General features: G+C 38.8%; 1 protein-coding gene across 1 annotated transcript in view; it reads right to left on the bottom strand.

Moving 5' to 3' along the window:
- EFCAB5 (EF-hand calcium binding domain 5) overlaps window positions 1–17,330 on the bottom strand; it is a 144,600-nt gene that overhangs the window by 45,882 nt on the left and 81,388 nt on the right. The window lies entirely within an intron of this gene.

Raw genomic sequence — 17,330 nt, 5'->3', positions numbered from 1 at the left:
CTCTGGGTATATTCCCAGCAGTGGGATGGCTGGGTCGTATGGTAGATCTATTTGCAATTGTTTAAGGAACCTCCATACCATTTTCCATAGAGGCTGCACCATTTTACAGTCCCACCAACAATGTATGAGAGTTCCTTTTTCTCCGCAGCCTCGCCAGCATTTATTGTTCATAGTCTTTTGGATTTTAGCCATCCTAACTGGGGTTAGATGGTATCTCAATGTGGTTTTGATTTGCATTTCCCGGATGCTGAGTGATGTTGAGCATTTTTTCATATGTCTGTTGGCCATTTGTATATCTTCCTTAGAGAAATGCCTACTTAGCTCTTTTGCCCATTTTTTAATTGGGTTGCTTGTTTTCTTCTTGTAAAGTTGTTTGAGTTCCTTATATATTCTGGATATTAATCCTTTGTCAGATGTATATTTTGCAAATATTTTCTCCCACTCTGTTGGTTGTCTTTTAACTCTTTTAATTGTTTCTTTTGCTGTGCAGAAGCTTTTTAGTTTGATATAATCCCATTTGTTTATTTTTCCTTTGGTTGCCCGTGCTTTTGGGGTCATATTCATGAAGTCTGTGCCCAGTCCTATTTCCTGAAGTGTTTCTCCTATGTTTTCTTTAAGAAGTTTTATTGTCTCAGGGTGTATATTTAAATCCTTAATCCATTTTGAGTTGATTTTAGTATACGGTGAGAGGTATGGATCCAGTTTCATTCTCCTGCATATCGATATCCAGTTATCCCAGCACCACTTGCTGAAGAGGCAGTCCCTTCCCCAGTGAATAGGCTTGGTGCCTTTGTCAAAGATCAGATGGCAGTAAGTGTGTGGCTTGATTTCTGGATTCTCTATTCTATTCCATTGGTCAGTGTGTCTGTTTTTATGCCAGTACCATACTGTTTTGGTTATTATAGCTTTATAGTATAGCTTAAAGTCAGGTAGTGTTATGCCTCCAGCTTTATTTTTTTTGCTCAGCATTGCTTTGGCTATGCGTGGTCTTTTATTGTTCCATATAAATGACTGGATAGTTTTTTCCATTTCTGAGAAAAATGTCTTTGGAATTTTGATGGGGATTGCATTGAATTTGTATATCACTTTGGGTAGTATGGACATTTTCACTATGTTGATTCTTCCAATCCAAGAGCATGGAATATCTTTCCATCTTCTTGTATCCTCTCTAATTTCTCTCAGCAGTGGTTTGTAGTTCTCATTATAGAGATTTTTCACCTCCTTGGTTAACTCAATTCCTAAGTATTTTATTTTTTTGGTGGCTATTGTAAATGGGCAGGCTTTCTTGATTTCTCCTTCTGCATGTTCACTATTGGAGAAAAGAAATGCTACTGATTTTTGTGTGTTGATTTTGTATCCTGCTACTGTGCTGAAATCATTTATCAATTCCAACAGTTTTTTTGTAGAGGTTTTAGGCTGTTCGATATATAGGATCATGTCATCTGCAAACAGGGACAGTTTGACTTCATCTTTTCCAATCTGGATGCCCTTTATTTCCTTCTCTTCTCTGATTGCTCTGGCTAGTACTTCCAACACTACGTTGAATAGGAGTGGTGAGAGTGGGCATCCTTGTCTAGTTCCTGTTCTTAAAGGAAAAGCTTTCAGCTTTTCCCCATTCAGGATGATATTGGCAGTGGGTTTGTCATATATGGCTTTAATTATGTTGAGATACTTTCCCTCTATACCTAACTTATAGAGGGTCTTTGTCATGAATGAGTGCTGAACTTTATCAAATGCTTTTTCAGCATCTATAGAGATGATCATATGGTCGTTGTGTATGAGTTTATTAATATGGTGTATCACATTTATTGATTTGCGTATGTTGAACCAACCTTGCATCCCTGGGATGAATCCCACTTGATCGTGATGAATAATTTTTCGTATGTGTTGCTGTATTCTGTTTGCTAGTATTTTAGTGAGGATTTTTGCATCTATATTCATCAAGGATATCGGCCTGTAGTTTTCTTTTTTGGTTATATCTTTACCTGGTTTTGGTATCAGGATGATGTTTGCTTCATAGAATGAGTTTGGGAGATTTGCGTCCGTTTCAATCTTTTGGAATAGTTTGTAAAGAATCGGTGTCAATTCCTCTTTGAATGTTTGGTAAAATTCTGCTGTGAATCCATCTGGTCCTGGGCTTTTCTTTGTTGGGAGCCTTCTGATAACAGCTTCAATCTCCTTTATTGTTATTGGTCTGTTCAAATTTTCTACGTCTTCACAGTTCAGTTTTGGGAGCTTGTGTGTGTCCAGAAATTTATCCATTTCCTCCAGATTTTCAAATTTGTTGGCGTATAGTTGTTTATAGTAGTCTCGAATGATTCCTTGTATTTCAGATGAATGAGTTGTAATATCGCCTTTTTCATTTCTAATTTTTGTTATTTGAGTCTTCTCTCTTCTTCTTTTTGTTAGCAATGCTAATGGTTTGTCAATTTTATTTATCTTTTCAAAAAACCAACTTTTTGATTCGTTGATCTTTTGAATTGTTTTTTGGTTTTCAATTTCATTCAGTTCTGCTCTGATCTTAATGATTTCTTTCCGTCTGCTAACTTTAGGACTGGATTGTTCTTGTTTTTCTAGTTCTTTAAGGTGAAGTGTTAGGTTGTTCACTTGCCATCTTTCCATTCTTCTGAAGTGAGCATTTAATGCAATAAATTTTCCCCTCAATACTGCTTTTGCAGTATCCCACAGGTTTTGGTATGATGTATCATTGTTTTCATTAGTTTCAATAAACTTTTTGATTTCCTGCTTGATTTCTTCTTGGACCCATATGTCATTAAGTAGAATGCTGTTTAATTTCCATGTGTTTGTATAGTTTCCAGAGTTTTGTTTGTTATTAATTTCTAGTTTTAATCCATTGTGGTCTGAGAAGATACATGGGATAATTCCAATATTTTTGAATTTATTGAGACTTGATTTGTGACCTAATATGTGATCTATCCTGGAGAATGATCCATGTGCTGATGAGAAGAATGAATATTCTGAGGTTGTTGGGTGGAATGTTCTGTAGAAATCTGCCAATTCCAATTGGTCTAGAGTCTTGTTTAGATCTTGTGTTTCTCTACTGATTCTTTGCCTAGATGATCTGTCTAATAATGACAGTGGAGTGTTCAGGTACCCTGCTATTATGGTATTAGTGTCTATTTCCTTCTTTAGGTCTTTTTTTTTTTTTTTTTTTAAATTTTTATTTATTTATTTTTTTTTTTTAATTTTATTTTGTCGATATACATTGTAGCTGATTAATGCTCCCCATCACCAAAACCTCCCTCCCTTCTCCCTCCCCCCCCTCCCCCCAACAATGTCCTTTCTGTTTGTTTGTTGTATCAACTTCAAATAATTGTGGTTGTTATATCTTCTTCCTCCCCGCCCCCCGGTTTGTGTGTGTATGTGTGTGTGTGAATTTATATATTAATTTTTAGCTCCCTCCAATAAGTGAGAACATGTGGTATTTCTCTTTCTGTGCCTGACTTGTTTCACTTAATATAATTCTCTCAAGGTCCATCCATGTTGTTGCAAATGGCAGTATTTCATTCGTTTTTATAGCTGAGTAGTATTCCATTGTGTAGATGTACCACATTTTCCGTATCCACTCATCTGATGATGGGCATTTGGGCTGGTTCCAACTCTTGGCTATTGTAAAGAGTGCTGCGATGAACATTGGGGAACAGGTATACCTTCGACTTGATGATTTCCATTCCTCTGGGTATATTCCCAACAGTGGGATGGCTGGGTCGTATGGTAGATCTATTTGCAATTGTTTAAGGAACCTCCATACCATTTTCCATAGAGGCTGCACAATTTTGCAGTCCCACCAACAATGTATGAGAGTTCCTTTTTCTCCGCAGCCTCGCCAGCATTTATCGTTCATAGTCTTTTGGATTTTAGCCATCCTAACTGGGGTTAGATGGTATCTCAATGTGGTTTTGATTTGCATTTCCCGGATGCTGAGTGATGTTGAGCATTTTTTCATATGTCTGTTGGCCATTTGTATATCTTCCTTAGAGAAATGCCTACTTAGCTCTTTTGCCCATTTTTTAATTGTGTTGCTTGTTTTCTTCTTGTAAAGTTGTTTGAGTTCCTTATATATTCTGGATATTAATCCTTTGTCAGATGTATATTTTGCAAATATTTTCTCCCACTCTGTTGGTTGTCTTTTAACTCTTTTAATTGTTTCTTTTGCTGTGCAGAAGCTTTTTAGTTTGATATAATCCCATTTGTTTATTTTTCCTTTGGTTGCCCGTGCTTTTGGGGTCGTATTCATGAAGTCTGTGCCCAGTCCTATTTCCTGAAGTGTTTCCCCTATGTTTTCTTTAAGAAGTTTTATTGTCTCAGGGTGTATATTTAAATCCTTAATCCATTTTGAGTTGATTTTAGTATACGGTGAGAGGTATGGATCTAGTTTCATTCTCCTGCATATCGATATCCAGTTATCCCAGCACCACTTGCTGAAGAGGCAGTCCCTTCCCCAGTGAATAGGTTTGGTGCCTTTGTCAAAGATCAGATGGCAGTAAGTGTGTGGGTTGATTTCTGGATTCTCTATTCTATTCCATTGGTCAGTGTGTCTGTTTTTATGCCAGTACCATACTGTTTTGGTTATTATAGCTTTGTAGTATAGCTTAAAGTCAGGTAGTGTTATGCCTCCAGCTTTATTTTTTTTGCTGAGCATTGCTTTGGCTATTCGTGGTCTTTTATTGTTCCATATAAATGTCTGAATAGTTTTTTCCATTTCTGAGAAAAATGTCTTTGGAATTTTGATGGGGATTGCATTGAATTTGTATATCACTTTGGGTAGTATGGACATTTTCACTATGTTGATTCTTCCAATCCAAGAGCATGGAATATCTTTCCATCTTCTTGTATCCTCTCTAATTTCTCTCAGCAGTGGTTTGTAGTTCTCATTATAGAGATTTTTCACCTCCTTGGTTAACTCAATTCCTAAGTATTTTATTTTTTTGGTGGCTATTGTAAATGGGCAGGCTTTCTTGATTTCTCCTTCTGCATGTTCACTATTGGAGAAAAGAAATGCTACTGATTTTTGTGTGTTGATTTTGTATCCTGCTACTGTGCTGAAATCATTTATCAATTCCAACAGTTTTTTTGTAGAGGTTTTAGGCTGTTCGATATATAGGATCATGTCATCTGCAAACAGGGACAGTTTGACTTCATCTTTTCCAATCTGGATGCCCTTTATTTCCTTCTCTTCTCTGATTGCTCTGGCTAGTACTTCCAACACTATGTTGAATAGGAGTGGTGAGAGTGGGCATCCTTGTCTAGTGCCTGTTCTTAAAGGAAAAGCTTTCAGCTTTTCCCCATTCAGGATGATATTGGCAGTGGGTTTGTCATATATGGCTTTAATTATGTTGAGATACTTTCCCTCTATACCTAACTTATAGAGGGTCTTTGTCATGAATGAGTGCTGAACTTTATCAAATGCTTTTTCAGCATCTATAGAGATGATCATATGGTCCTTGTGTTTGAGTTTATTAATATGGTGTATCACATTTATTGATTTGCATATGTTGAACCAACCTTGCATCCCTGGGATGAATCCCACTTGATCGTGATGAATAATTTTTCGTATGTGTTGCTGTATTCTGTTTGCTAGTATTTTAGTGAGGATTTTTGCATCTATATTCATCAAGGATATCGGCCTGTAGTTTTCTTTTTTGGTTATATCTTTACCTGGTTTTGGTATCAGGATGATGTTTGCTTCATAGAATGAGTTCGGGAGATTTGCGTCCGTTTCAATCTTTTGGAATAGTTTGTAAAGAATCGGTGTCAATTCCTCTTTGAATGTTTGGTAAAATTCTGCTGTGAATCCATCTGGTCCTGGGCTTTTCTTTGTTGGGAGCCTTCTGATAACAGCTTCAATCTCCTTTATTGTTATTGGTCTGTTCAGATTTTCTACGTCTTCACGGTTCAGTTTTGGGAGCTTGTGTGTGTCTAGAAATTTATCCATTTCCTCCAGATTTTCAAATTTGTTGGCGTACAGTTGTTTATAGTAGTCTCGAATGATTCCTTGTATTTCAGATGAATCAGTTGTAATATCGCCTTTTTCATTTCTAATTTTTGTTATTTGAGTCTTCTCTCTTCTTTTTTTTGTTAGCCATGCTAATGGTTTGTCAATTTTATTTATCTTTTCAAAAAACCAACTTTTTGATTCGTTGATCTTTTGAATTGTTTTTTGGTTTTCAATTTCATTCAGTTCTGCTCTGATCTTAATGATTTCTTTCCGTCTGCTAACTTTAGGATTGGATTGTTCTTGTTTTTCTAGTTCTTTAAGGTGAAGTGTTAGGTTGCTCACTTGCCATCTTTCCATTCTTCTGAAGTGAGCATTTAATGCAATAAATTTTCCCCTCAATACTGCTTTTGCAGTATCCCACAGGTTTTGGTATGATGTATCATTGTTTTCATTAGTTTCAATAAACTTTTTGATTTCCTGCTTGATTTCTTCTTGGACCCATATGTCATTAAGTAGAATGCTGTTTAATTTCCATGTGTTTGTATAGTTTCCAGAGTTTTGTTTGTTATTAATTTCTAGTTTTAATCCATTGTGGTCTGAGAAGATACATGGGATAATTCCAATTTTTTTGAATTTACTGAGACTTGATTTGTGACCTAATATGTGATCTATCCTGGAGAATGATCCATGTGCTGATGAGAAGAATGAATATTCTGAGGTTGTTGGGTGGAATGTTCTGTAGAAATCTGCCAATTCCAATTGGTCTAGAGTCTTGTTTAGATCTTGTGTTTCTCTACTGATTCTTTGCCTAGATGATCTGTCTAATAATGACAGTGGAGTGTTCAGGTCCCCTGCTATTATGGTATTAGTGTCTATTTCCTTCTTTAGGTCTAATAGAGTTTGTTTTATAAATCTGGCTGCTCCAACATTGGGTGCGTACATATTTATGATTGTTATGTCTTCTTGATGGATCAGTCCTTTTATCATTAAGTAGTGTCCCTCATTGTCTCTTTTTATGGTTTTTAGTTTAAAGTCTATTTTGTCAGATATAAGAATAGCCACTCCAGCTCGTTTTTCTTTTCTGTTTGCATGGTAAATCTTTTTCCATCCTTTCACTCTTAGTCTGTGTGAATCTTTATGGGTGAGGTGGGTCTCTCGTAGGCAGCATATAGTTGGGTCCTGCTTTTTGATCCAGTCAGCCAGTCTGTGTCTTTTAATTGGGGAATTTAAGCCTTTAACATTAAGAGTTGTTATTGAAAGGTGTTGATTTATTCCTAGCATTTTATTGGTTGTTTGGTTGTCTTAGGTGTCTTTTGTTCCTTGCTTTCTGATTTACTGTTTGGTTTCTTTGTTTGTTGGTTCCTTAGATTGTAGATAGTGTTTTTGTTAGCTTGTTTTCTCTTCATGAATGCCATTTTTATTGTACTAGCGGGTTTAGATTTTTCTTAGGTTTTTATGGCAGTGGTAGTTATTTTTCAGGAACCAAACCCAGTACTCCCTTGAGGATTTCTTGTAAGGGTGGTCTTGTGGTAGTGAACTCCCACAGTTTTTGTTTGTCTGAGAAATATACTATTTGCCCCTCATTTTGGAAGGATAGCCTTGCAGGGTAGAGTATTCTTGGCTGGCAATCTTTGTCTTTTAGTATTTTGAAAATGTCATCCCATTCCTTTCTAGCTTTTAGGGTTTGTGATGAAAAGTCTGATGTTAACCTGATTGGGGCTCCCTTATAGGTGATTTGACGCTTCTCTCTTGCAGCTTTTAAGATTCTCTCTTTGTCTCTGAGTTTTGCCAATTTGACTATGACATGTCTTGGAGAAGGCCTTTTTGGGTTGAATACGTTTGGAGATCGTTGAGCTTCCTGGATCTGAAGATCTGTGATTTTTCCTATACCTGGGAAGTTTTCTGCCAATATTTTGTTGAATATGTTTTCAATGGATTCTCCATTTTCCTCCCCTTCTGGAATACCCATGACTCGGATATTTGAGCGCTTGAGGTTGTCTGATATCTCTCTCAGATTTTCTTCCATGTCCTTGATTCTTTTTTCTTTCTTTTTGTCTGCTTGTGTTATTTCAAACAGCCCATCTTCAAGTTCAGAGGTTCTCTCTTCAACTTCGACAAGCCTGCTGGTTAAACTCTCCGTTGTGTTTTTTATTTCGCTGAATAACTTCTTCAGTTCAGCAAGTTCTGCTACATTTTTCTTCAGGACATTGATTTCCTTGTATATTTCCTCTTTCAGATCCTGTATACTTTTCCTCATTTCATCATGATGTCTAGCTGAGTTTTCTTGTATCTCATTCAGTTTCCTTAGAATTATCACTCGAAATTCCTTGTCAGTTATTTCAAGGGCTTCTTGTTCTATAGGATCTAGAGTATGAGATTTATTAACTTTTGGTGGTGTACTTTCTTGATTTTTTGTATTTCTGGTGTTTTTTTTTTTGGTGTTTATTCATTGTGGCAGGGGGTTTCACAGTCCACCGGTTTGAGACTAATGACTAACTAGGATGTTGCTGTGGTTGCCAATTTGGTATGGCTCCCGCCGTGACTGCTCAGTTGGCCTCTAGTGTCTTGTGTGTGTGGTTGCCTCGGGTCTTGGGCTTCTCTGGGGATCCACCTTTCTGGTCAGCTTGTACTCTGCTGGGCTGGTGGATCACGTACCACAGGGTGTGTGATCTCTGTTGAGCTTTCACTTTCTGTACAGGACTTCTCCCCGTTCCGTGTGCTCTGGCCCAGGCTGTTAGATCGTGCAGTGGCGACCCCACAGGGTGTGTGGTTTCTGTCGAGTCTCCGCCTCCCTGGCCGCATGTCTCCCCCCTCTGTGCACACTGTGCTGGGCTGGGGTGTGTCTTCTGCACCCCTCGTCTATCAGCTGGGCCTTCAAGACCCTGCTCAGCACCACCTCGCCCAGGAAGTCTACCAGGTTTCTGCTAGGCACAGACGACCGGTCTCTCTGGGTGCCTTTGTAGCACTGTGTAGATCTTTCTCGGGTCTTGTTCACCTTTGTATCCCCCCGGTATAAACCGAGTCTAGTGCCCGCCTGCAGCCTGCTCTCCGGCAGGTTCAAGCGGACCTGGGAACTCTCCTACCACACTATTCCCAACCAGAAATTCGTTAGGCTTTTTTCCAAACTGGTGGTCGCAGAGATGGTATCTGCCTCCCAGTAACAGGAAGTTTACCGGGGCCGGACTCCAGGGTGTGGTGGAGTGACAGTCGGCCCGCCCGTACCTCCTAGCCCTCCCAACACTGGTCGGGACGCCCCACACCCCCAGCCCCGCCAGAGAACCGCGGAGGGAGTGGGAGAGGAGGCCGGCCCGCAGGCTCCGGAAAGCCCCGCGCCAGGCCAAGCAAATGGGCTCAGTGATGGCCGAGCAGGGCGGAGCTGCCCGCACCTGGGAAAATGGAGGCAGCACCGGGGCAGTGAGTGGCCTGGTGGTGCAGGCGGGAGCCGCGTGGGCATCCACCCCCCGAACAGAGCTGTGCCAGGGATCACTCACAGTGCTGTGCCAGGTCGGGCGCTAGCTTTGTCTCTGGTTTGTTGCCTTCCGTGTTCTCGGCGCTGCCGCCTCGGGCTGTTCAGTCGCGGCGCCGCTCGGGCGCTCCCAGGAATCTTCTTTAATGCCGGCCTGAAACCTCGAATCCTGAATAGGGCAGCTGGCCGCCTTCAGTGCGGCCCCAGCCTCCGGGATCCTGGCTGCATCCACAGCAGCCCTGGCACCGTGTTCCCTGTTTCAAGACTCGCTTTTGCAGCTAAGAATCAGTTCTTTTCCTGCTCCACACTTCAAAGCTGTTGCCTGTAAATGAGGCAGCCTCTCCTGCCGGGGGCAAAGTGGCGTTGAGCCCCCACGACCGGCCAGCAGCAGCAGTCCTCCCTTAAGAGATGGCCAGAGGAAGGTCCACAAGTTTCTCGGCTGCCTGAGGCCCAGTGGCCACCTTTTCCACCTCAGCTACTCCGCGCCAGCCGCCGCAGCCGCCGCCATCTTGAAACTCCTGTGAATTATCTTTCTAATGTGTTGCTGGATTCCACTAGAATTTTGCTGAGGATCTTCGCATCTGTGTTCATTAGGGATATTGTTTACAGTTTTCTTTTTGGTTGTATCTTTTTTCAGTTTTGGTATAAGATTAACGTTGGCCTCATAGAATGAGTTTAGAAGTATTCCCTCCTCTTCTATTTTTTGGAAGATTTTGAGAAGAACTGATATTAGTTTTTACACAAATGTTTGGTAGAATTCAATAACAAAGCAATCTGATCCTGGGGTTCTCTTTGTTGGGAGATTTTTTTATAACTGCTTCAATCTCATTACTCATTAATAGTCTGTTTAGGTTTTCTAGTTCCTCATGATTCATCCTTGATAAGTTGTATGTGTCCAGGAATTTATCCATTTCTTCTAGGTTTTCCAGTTTGTTTGCATATAGTTGTTTGTAGTAGTCTCTTATGATCCTTTGTATTTCTGTCATTATCTGCTGTAATGTTTCCTTTTCCATTTCTGATTTTATTTATTAGAGTCTTTTTTTCTTCATTAGTCTAACTAAAAGTTTAACAATTTTGTTTATTTTTTTGAAAAACCAACTCTTTTTCATTGATCATTTGTATTTTTTTAATCTCTCATTTATTTCTGCTTTGATCTTTGTTATTTCTCTCCTACTGATTTTGCATTTAGTTTGTTCTTGCTTTTCTAGCTCCTTAAAGTGTAATATTAGGTTGTTTATTTAAAGTCTTCTTTTTTGATGTAAGCATTTATTGCTATAAACTTTAGAACTGCTTTTGCTGTATCTGGTATACTGTATTTTCCTTTTCATTTGTTTCCAGGAATTTTTTAATTTCCTTCTTGATTTCTCCTTTGACCCATTCATTGTTTGAGAGCATGTTGTTTTGATGTTTTAAATATCTTTTGTTCCTTTCTTTTTGATTTACTGTTTGTCTTCTGTGTTTGTTGGTTCTTGGGATGGTAGATAAACTTTTTTTCTCTTTATTGTTAGCATTTTTATTTTACTGGTGGTTTTTGTTCTTTCTTGAGTATTCGTGGTCGTGATGGTTGTTTTTCAGGTACCAGACCCAATACTCCCTTGAGAATTTCTTGCAAGGCTGGTTGTGTGGTAGTGAACTTCTGCAGTTTTTGTTTGTCTGGGAAACATAGTATATGTCCTTCATTTCAGAAGGATAGTCTTGCTGGATAAAGTATTCTTGGCTGGCAATTTTGTCTGTCAGTATTTTGAATATATCATCCATTCTCTTCTGGCTTTTAGGGTTTCTGATGAAAAGTCTGATGTTAGTCTGATAGGAGCTCCCTTACAGTGACTTGATGCTTCTCTCTTGCAGCTTTTAATATTCTCTCTTTGAGTTTTTCCAATTTGACTATAACATGTCTTGGAGAGGACCTTTTTGGGTTGAATATGTTTTGGGATCTTTGAACCTCCTGAATCTGAAGATCTGTATCTCTCCATATACCTGGGAAGTTTTCTGCTATTATTTCATTGAATACGCTTTTAATGCCATTTCCTTTTTCCTCCCCTTCTGGAATACCCGTGATTCAGATATTTGAGCATTTAAGGTTGTCTGTTATCTCTCATACATTTTCTTCAATTTTTAAAATTATTATTATTAGTTTTTGTCCGCCTGTGTTATTTTGAATAGTCCATCTTCAAGGTCAGAAATTCTGTCTTCTGCTTGTTCTAGCCTGCTGGTTGAGCTCTCTGTTGTGTTTTTTATTTTGTTGAATGAATCCTTCAGTTCCACAAGCTCTGCTACATTCTTTTTCAGGGCATTGATTTCTTTGTACATTTCCTCTTTCAGGTCCTATACACTTTTTCTCATTTTGTTGTGTTGTCTGAGTCTTCTTGTATCTCTTTAGTTTCCTTAGAATTATTGCTCAAAATTCCTTGTTAGTCATTTCAAGGACTTCCTGTCCTATAGGATCTAGTACTTGAGAGTTATTATATTCCTTTGGTGGTGTCATACTTTCTTGGTTTTTTATATTTCTAGTATCTCTCTGTTGGTGTTTAGTCATTGTGGCAGAGGCTTTCATGGTCCACTGGTTCCACCCTGGTGTCTGCAGCAGTGCCAGGGAGTGTTACTGACATTCGGCTGCTTGTTGCTACCTTGGGGCTTGAGGGTCAGTGCGGTGGGCCTCTCAGGGGCTGGGTCTCTCCTGGCCTGGATCCTGTGGAGGATGCTGGGTCAGTGCTGCTGCCTCGGGGCCTGAGGGTTGGTGAGGCCATGAGCATGTTAATTTCCATGTATTTATACCGTTTCTTGTGTCCCTTTCATTGTTGATATCTAGTTTTATTCCATTGTGGTCTGACAAGGTAGTTGACATAATTTCAGTCTTTAAAAATTTGTTGAGACTACTTTTGTGACCTAACATATGGTCTATTCTAGAGAATGTTCCATGTGCAGCTGAGGAGGTATACTGCTGCTGTTGGTTGAAATGTTCTATATGTGTCCTTTAGGTCCAATCAGCCTAGAATAGAGATTAATTCTGATGTTTCCTCATTAATTTTCTGTCTGGATGATCTATTCTTTGAAGAAAACAGGGTTTTAAAGTCCCCAACTATTATTGTGTTGGAATCTGTTTCTCCTGTTAGGTCTAGTAGTGACTGCTTTATAGAATTGGGTGCTCTGGAATTTGGGTGCATATATATTTAGAGTTGATATATCCTCTTGTTGAATTGATCCATTCATCATCATATAATGGCTTTCCTTATATATTTTTTACTTTCTTTGTCTTGAAGTCTATTTTATCTGATAAAGTATAGTTACTCCTGCTCTTTTTGGCTTCCATTTGCATGAAATATCTTTTTCCATCCCTTCACTTTCAGATGGTTTCTTGTAGGCAGCATATTGTTGGTTCTTGCTTTATAAACCATTGAACCACTCCTAATCCAGTTAAATTTAGAGATATATAGAGATTCATTACTGCCATTTTGTTCTTTTTTCTGGTTGTTTGGTTGATCCTTTTTTTCCTTTTTCCAATCTTACTGTCTTCCTTAGTGGTTTTCTCTAGCAGTGAATTTTGATTTCTCACTTATTTATTTCTACAATGTATCATAAGTTTTTGTGTTATGGTTACCATGAGGCTTACAAAAAACATGTTATATTTATAACAGATTATTTGAGACTAATAACAACTTAACTTGATATCTAAGAAGAAAAAAAAACCAAAGCCAACTCTATGCTTTGGCATCATCCCTCACTACCATCCCCCCCACCCAGTTTTTGACATTCTGTTGTTTCAAGTAACATCTTTTAATATTTCTTGCCTCTTGTATGGTTTGTATATATTATTATCTTGTTCAGTTTGTCATTTAGTCTTCATACTAAGGATGTTAAAGGGTTTATTCACCACCCTTACAACATTGCAGTATTGTGAAGGTGTCTGTCAGCTTACTTTACTAGTAAGTTATATATCTTCAAATGTTTTCTTTCTGCTCCTTAGTTTCATTTTCTTTCAGATTGAAGAACTCCCTTCAGCATTTCTTGTAAGGCAGTGTTGATGAATTCCCTCAGCTTTTGTTTCTCTGGGAAAGGCTCTATTTCTCCTTCATATTTGAAGGTTAGTTTTGCTAAATAGAGAATTCCTGGCTGACAGTCTTCTTCCTTCAGCACCCTGAATATACCACCCCATTCTTTTCTGGCCAGTAGCATTTCTACTGAGAAATCTGCTAAGAGACGTATTGGGGCTCCATTGAACGTTATGTGTTTCTTTTCTCTTGCTGCTTTCAGTATTTTTTCTTTGTCTTCAGTTTTTGATAATTTGATTATGAAGTGCCTTGGAGTGTTCCTCCTTGGATTGAATTTGATTGGCCACCTCTGTGCTTCCTGTACCTGGATGCTGTCATCTTTCTCAATACTTGGAAAATTTTCAGCCATTAGTTCCTTGAGTATGCTTTCTACATCTTTTCCTTTTCCCTCTCCTTCAGGTTTGACAATCATGAGGAGGTTATTTCACTTGAGGGAGTCCTATATTTTCTGCATTTCTGTTTCACTTTTTCTTATTCGTCTTGCTTCTCTGATTTTAAATTTTCATATGTTTTATCATTGAGCTCACTGAGTCTTTTCTCAGTTTAAGTCTGCTGTTAGAGCTTTCTATTGAGTTTTTCAGTTCATATAATTTATTCTTTATTTCTAGAATTTCTATTTGGCTTTTTAAAATTGACCTAATTCTTTTGTCAAGTTTCTCATTATGCTCCTGGACTGTTTTCTAGATGTAATTTAACTTTCTATCTGAATTTCTTGAATGTACTTAAGAGAATTATCCTGAATTCTCTGTCAGACATTTCATAAATCTACTGCTCCTCTGGATCCATTGCTGGTGCTTTGTTTGCTTTGATGGTGCCGTTGTTCTCTGTACTTTCTCAATCTTTGTGTCTTTATATTGATGCCTGCGCATTTGAGGAGACTGCACTTCTTCTTGGTTTTATAGCTGTTCTTTGGTGGTGTTAGACTTTTACTGTTTAGTATCAGAGCTTTGTCTCTGGTCTGTGGTTTTTGGGTTTTTTTTCAGTTCCATGTTGAATTTTTTGTTACTACCCCCACTTAAACTCTGCAGTAGAACTAACTTGTCGTCCTTTGGTTAATTCCAAAATTGGGGGAACTTCCTGTGGAGTCTAGCACTTGAGCCCTGTGGTCGAGCTAAATTGGTACTTTGCTATGTATTCTCTTGTGAGAGTTTTTGTGCGGATCAGATTTTAATTGTTGGCTTTTTAATCACTTCCAGGTCTTGTGAGGTCAGATACACCTGGGTATTGTGGGAATTCTGGCCCAGGACTGAGTCTTTCCAGCAAAGTGTGTCCTCTGTAGTACTATGGCCTTGACCAATCTCCACTGAGTGGGCTTGTGCTGATGTGAAGGCTGCCCATGCTGTACCTGGATGTTACCCTCCAGCTGGTCAGACTCCCTCTCCACACTTCAAACACTTCCCATGGGGTGGGCCATGTGCAGGTCCCTCACAATGACTCACCAGCCTCTGGGTGGTTCCTTTGTTCAGTCAGCTGCAGCCCCTTACTCCTTTTGGGGTCCATGGGAACCCTGTCAATGGTCTCTTTAAGTTGGGGCTGATATGGTGCACTCTGAGGTCCTCTTCTCCCCTGTAGATTCCAAGCAACTTCACATAAATGGCTCAGCTGTGGCTTTTTCCAGCTCCTCCTCCATGTGCTGTAACTTCTTCCTGCCCCTCACCAGGCAGGCTCTGAAGCAACTAGGGCTCAAAACAGTTGGAGTGGTCCCTTCTCCCTCTTGCTACGGCTTCACGAACTCTGTGGGTCTCTCCTCTTCTCCTGAGCTCCAGCCGTCCCAGGTTGGAAGTCTTTGCTTTTTAATAGCTGTAAATTGATCAGTTGTGAGGGAGAGTGATGCTGGGGACCATCTATTTCACCATCTTGACCGGAAGCCTCCTCAATCACTATTCTTGCTGCACTTATATAGATAATCAGGCCAAGTTTAATAAAACCAGACTTATTTTTCAAAGAAATTCATTTTATCTTTATTATCTTTGATAAAAAATGGAAGTTGTGGTGGGAAGAAAGATTCTATGTTTCAGTAGAAAGTATAATATACCCTAAGGAACCTGAGAAATTGCCATCCATGTTCACTGACTTTGTGCTTTTTCTCTTTGTGAACTGCCTCCTACCATTTTGTGCATTTTGTCAATAACTATCTTTTCTAATTATTCTTCCACCTTTCTGGCTTGAAATCACTAAAAATTAAAACTGCCCTTTTCCTAATTCCCTACCAAGCTGAAGCTGGACAACCTGATATAACTTCCAAGAAATCATCACAACAGGTCATATACAGACAGCCTTTATGCCTGTTGCCATTTGGGCCATTCAGACATCACTGGAGATATTCAAATTGGAGATACTTTGAAGCCAACATCTAAAATCTTCTCAACTCACTGTTCTCTGGACTCAAAAACTGGATTTATAATTTGCTCCAAACATTAACCTTTGTTTTTCTTTTGTTTCCATAGAAATGCCTCCAAATAAATACCTGTCTTCTCATACCATATAAAGGCCTAACTTAAATGGGAGTCCACCTAACACATCACCTCCTAAAATTTTAGATACACAATTGCTTAATTGACCTGAACTAGTCTCATGACTAAAAGAATGATTCAATGAGACAATATACTTAGATTCATTATTTTCATCTTGTTCCAATTTACGTTCTTCTCTCCTTTTACAGATCTCTTGCCACTCAGCTACTAGCCTGATTCTCCTCTCCACAGCCACCAACAGTTTTTAGTATGTGAAACTTCAAGGGAAGTTCCAGAATGGGGAAAATGAAGGAGTTAAAATATACTATTCTAGCATATTTACTATTTAAGTTAAAGACACTTGAAAAACAACAGGTGCAAGAAGATCACTTTGACTTTTGTGCTGTTTCTCAAAAACTGAAGATGAAATTTCCACGTGAAAGCACTTTCTGTATACTAGAAAATAAGGGGCCATCCTTATTTTCAAGGATGAGAATTTGAGACCAAGCGAATACTGTTCAGACCTTGTGAGAATAACTCATCTATCTTTTAAGCCTCCCCTCATAATTTAGTCATGTTTTTACAGTTGACTATTCTTTGTCCAATACAGTGTATAAGTAACTGACTCTCTGCTTTTTTGGACCTTCATTTTCTTATGTGGGCTCCATGCCAAGTAAAACTTGGAAGTAAATTTGTATCCTTATTGCCTGTTAATCTATCTTATGTCAATTTAATTATCGGATCCAGCCAGGACCCTAAGAGGACGGAGGTGGAGTTTTCCTACCCCTACACCTCTAAGATCAGTACATAACTGCTTTTTGACTGATGAGAAATAAAGCAAAGAGCACAATCAAACCTCAGTTAATTCCTCTAAATATTATCCCACTATGTTTGTTATGGCACATGAGTTGGTACTAAATTGGCCAACAGAGAACAGTTGTCCTCCAGGCATTTCACCAGGGAGTAAAATCTTGTTGTCCATGTCACCTAATATTTATTACAAGGTCTGTTAAAGGAAGCAATATTCAAGGAGGGTTGCCTTAAAGACACATAGACACTTCAGATTTCATAAAATATATTCTTGCCTTAAACTAAATTAGCAGAGATCTGAGAATCTAGATTGTAATGTATTGTTTCCCTTCAGAATTACATTTTCAGAATTGCAGTCCAGTGTGGTATCATTTGCCTATACTTAAGGTGGTTATAAGAAATTGCCCTAAAAAAAGGTCATTGTTTCATTTATTACCGGTCCAGCATAAAGGATGTTCATTTCATCACACATGGCCCCTGTGTTGAGTAACTCTAGGAGAAACTCCTGGCTATATTTTGAACCCCAAATTTCTGTACTTCTTAGCGCCAGCTTGTATTTATCTTATAAATATTGGTGATAGTGTGTTGGGTCA

This window comes from Cynocephalus volans, chromosome 10 (genome assembly GCF_027409185.1).
Source record: "Cynocephalus volans isolate mCynVol1 chromosome 10, mCynVol1.pri, whole genome shotgun sequence".
Taxonomy (NCBI): Eukaryota; Metazoa; Chordata; class Mammalia; order Dermoptera; family Cynocephalidae; genus Cynocephalus; species Cynocephalus volans.
This window is presented reverse-complemented; position numbering and strand designations above follow the sequence as displayed.